The sequence below is a fragment of the Giraffa tippelskirchi genome, chromosome 7, assembly GCF_054371585.1.
Source record: "Giraffa tippelskirchi isolate mGirTip1 chromosome 7, T2T-mGirTip1v1.2.pri, whole genome shotgun sequence".
NCBI classification, from domain to species: Eukaryota; Metazoa; Chordata; class Mammalia; order Artiodactyla; family Giraffidae; genus Giraffa; species Giraffa tippelskirchi.
In genome coordinates, this window is record NC_137281.1 from 67306606 (window position 1) to 67310760 (window position 4155).

General features: G+C 38.0%; 1 pseudogene; it reads right to left on the reverse strand.

Moving 5' to 3' along the window:
* Positions 1 to 1991: 1991 nt before the first annotated feature.
* Positions 1992 to 3112, reverse strand: LOC145514973 (olfactory receptor 4C46-like; annotated as a pseudogene).
* Positions 3113 to 4155: the final 1043 nt, after the last annotated feature.

The following is a 4155-nucleotide window of genomic DNA, read 5'->3' on the forward strand; positions in this document are numbered from 1 at the left end:
TTTATGAGCCTACAGCCACCTCTAAACTTGCTCTCTAGACATAGTCCTGCCCATCAGAGGTCCAAGTCCTACTTCAACCCACCAGTCATCAGGCACCTGCTCCTCCCACCAGGAAACCTGCAGGAGCTTCTAGACCAGACTCACCCACCAGGGGGAAGACACCAGAAGCAAGGAAGCTACAGTCTAATAGTCCTGAGACCACTGGCCTCTAGCCCTTGGGTAATGAGATGAGAGTCCACTGCTGGGACACATAGGACATCTTCTATAGAGGACCACTCCTCCAAGGTTGAGAATCCTCACTAACCTACTACATACATAAAAATATAAATAGAAATTTAGACAAGATGAAGTGATGCAGGAATGTGTTTCTGACAAAAGCACAAGATAAAACCTCAGAAGAACAACAAAGAGATGTGGAAATAGGAAACCCACCAACAAAAGAGATCAGAGTAATGACAGTAAAGATAAAGAACTTGGGAGGAAAATGGATGCACAGAGTGAGAAATCATAAATTTTTAACAAACAATTATAAAATATAAAGACCAGCCATGCAGAATTAAAGAATGCAATAATGGAAATGAAAAATACACTAGAAGCATGAAGACTAGACTGAATGAGACAAAAGACTGAATCAGTGGGTCAGAATAAAGAGAGGTAGAAATCACTGCAGCCAAACAGAAAACAAACAAGCAAAAAAGAATTAAAAGAGATGAGGACAGTTTAAGAGTCCTCTGAGACAATATCAAGCATGCTAATATTCACATTATAGGGGTCCCAGGAGAAGAAGAGCGAGAGAAATGGCCTGAGAAAATATCTGACCTTAAGATGTTCTTTTTATTGAAATCACCACTGTTACTAATGGCTTTCTGAGCCTAAGTTGGTGATATTTACAATGGAGAATGATCCTTAATGTTCAAAGAAAATTTATAAATAGTGTAATAATTGTCATTTACCTTTAGAGGTTAAATAGCTTATAGTTTTTCATTCTAAAGTAGTTTCATACCACAGTATTATTGTCAATTACCACCAACAATGATGTGTACAAATTTGTAGAGTACTTAATTAAAAAAAATAGAATTTAGTTATATGTAATGAACACGTATGGGCTTCTCAGGTGGCTCACTGGTAAAGAATCTGCCTGCCAATGCAAGAGATGTCGGTTCATCCCTGGGTGGGGAAGATCCCCTGGAGAAGGAAATGGCAATCCACTCCAGTATTCTTGCCTGGAGAATCGCATGGATAGAGGAGCCTGGCAGGCTACAGTTCATGGGGTTGCAAGAGTCAGACAGGACTTAGCAACTAAACCACCACCATGCATAATAAAATGGTGTGTGCATATCTATCTATCTACATACTATTGTATGTATAACTAATGTGTATATGCCAATTTATATAAAAAAATAGCATATATGTGTATATAGACAGAAAGATGGATATATAGTCACTCACAGTCCCTGTTTCAATAAATGGTAACTGGTATAATCATTCCACCTTTTTATCATCATTGCCTGGCCATAGATTATAGCAGTTAAGAACATGATCTGAAAAAAAAAAACAAAAAACATGGTCTGAGAGGTCAGTTAGATTCCAGTTACAGGTTTTTCATTATATTTCTGTTTTGGAACATAGTCCTTTCTATTTGCTTACACACCTGTAAAATGGGGATGATAGCAGTGTCTACCTCTTTATATTGTTATAGAGACTGAAGCTGAATATTGATATAATAATATTTTTATTGTGATGAAAGCTTATGAATCCATATACAATAATGAGGACAGTAAAACTAGAATCCAGTTTGGCAGAACTTTCCAAATATGCAAACATTAGTTCCAGGTTAGGTTTGTCTCTCTTCACCTGAATCCATTTCTTCTCTTCACTTTGCAGAATGTATGATTTTTTTTTTAATCTCATAGGTATACTTAGCCTAAGTTACAAACAATATAGTTTTGATCCTTGCATCACTTGAATGAATGTTGGGTTTCTCATACATCCTATTGATCACCTGAAATCACTTTCCTACTACAAATTTCCTAATGGCATTTTTCATCTGATCATTTCTCAAAGTATAGATTAAGGGATTTAACAGGGCATTATCATAGTGTAGAATACAGCAACTGCTTTATCAATAGGTAAACTAGTTGCTGGTCTCAGGTACTCAAATATACAGGGTAAAAAGAAAAATACAACTGCTGTGATATGGGAGACACAGGTGGAGAGAGCTTTTTGCCGAGCTTCCAAACTCTGGGTTTTTAAGGAGTGCAGAATGACTGCATAGGAACAATCAAGAGGAGAAAGTTTAGCAGACAGATGAAACCACTGTTGGCAGCAACAAAGAGCCCTAGAGTGTGGATATCAGTGCAGGCGAGATCAAGCAAAGGGTTCAGATCACACATAAAGTGATCTATGACATTAGGACCACAGAAGGGTAATTTGATGATGAAGAGAATCTGTATGGTTGCATGAAGAAAGCCTCCCACCCATGACACTCCTACTAAAAGGCCACAAACCTGCCAGTTCATGATAGTAGTATAATGCAAAGGCTTACAGATGGCCACATAGCAGTCATATGCCATCGCGGTAAGCAGAATGATGTCAATGCTTGATACAGGGTGCTCGGGGCTGATGCACCGGGATGACCCGGAGAGATGGGATGGGGAGGGAGGTGGAAGCGGGGTTCTGGAAGGGGAAAACATGTACACCCATGGTGGATTCTTGTCAATGTATGGCAAAACAAATTAAATAAATAAATAAATAAATAAATAAACAAAGAAAAAAAAATGATGTCAGCACCTGCAAATAAATGTTCCCCAAAGATCTGCATCATGCATTCATTGAAAGGGCTCATTTTCTTTTCATAGAGTGAATCTATGATCACTTTAAGGATATTGACACAGGAATAACAGGCATCGATGAATGGAAAATGAGCTGGGAAATAGTACATGGGGGACTCCAATAATGAATTGGCTTTGATGGTGACCATAGTGAGCACATTTCCCACAATAGAGACAATAGAGACAATCAAAAACACAACAAATATGATTTTCTGCATCTTTGGATTCTGTGAGAGCCCCAATAGAACAAACTCTGCCATATTGCTTCTATTCTCCATGTATCTCAGGTTAAGATTAATTCATGTTACTTGAAAAAGTCACATTTCATTAGCTCAACCTTGAATTCATTGTCTGTCAATGTTATAAACAGTAAATGCCTAAATTCTATTGAGTTCTGAATGCTTATGATTTTTTTTTTTGAGATAGAAAAACTGATCTGATCTCTTGAAGATTACTCTAAGTCTCTCCTGGGTAATGGGATTTTTATAGTATAGACATAAAGATCTTGATGCAGAGGCAGGAGTTGATCTGTGGACACTTAATTATGTAAGATTACTCTGAGCATAAGGTGAAACAGTAGATCTTATACATAGTGGGAGACTGAAAAGAGAGGTAGAAAATATGTGTAAAGCTATGCATGCAAAGCTAAGGAATTTTCCTTTTATTTTTAGGAAAGGGGAAATCAGGAATGATAATTGATAATATGAGTATAAAACCAAAGAGGGACTGAAAAAGTGGACATCACCAATATAACTCTAGAGAAGATGTTCATGTGACTGAATGAAGTGGGCTGAGATTCTGTCTGGAGATAGAAACCAGAGAAAGGAACCACAGTACCATACTCTTTATAAGTGTTGACATAAAGTATAATAGGTTATTGCTGTGTGTGTGTGTGTGTGTGTGTGTGTGTGCTTAGAGGCTTCAGTTGTCCAACTCTTTGTGACCCTATAGACCATAGTCTGCCAGGCTCCTCTGTCCATGGGATTCTCCATGCAGGAACACTGAAGTGGGTTGCCATTCCCTCCTCCAGTGAATTTTCCTGACCCAGGGATTGAACCCATGTTTCCTGCATGGCAGGTGGATTCTTGACCACTGAACCACTGGAGAAGCCAGGGTATTGCTGATGGGAAAGTAATGAAAGAATACAGGTGTTACTGCAACAGATTTGATAAAGCATTGCCTAAACCCAACAACTTTATAAGAGCTAATATAATTTTAATGCTAGATTGCTATATGCACAGTGTGGTAGAAATCTGTATGGGTGATATTATTTCACTGTTTTGTAAATGAGAAGCAATCTCAGAAAATCATGATGATAACAATA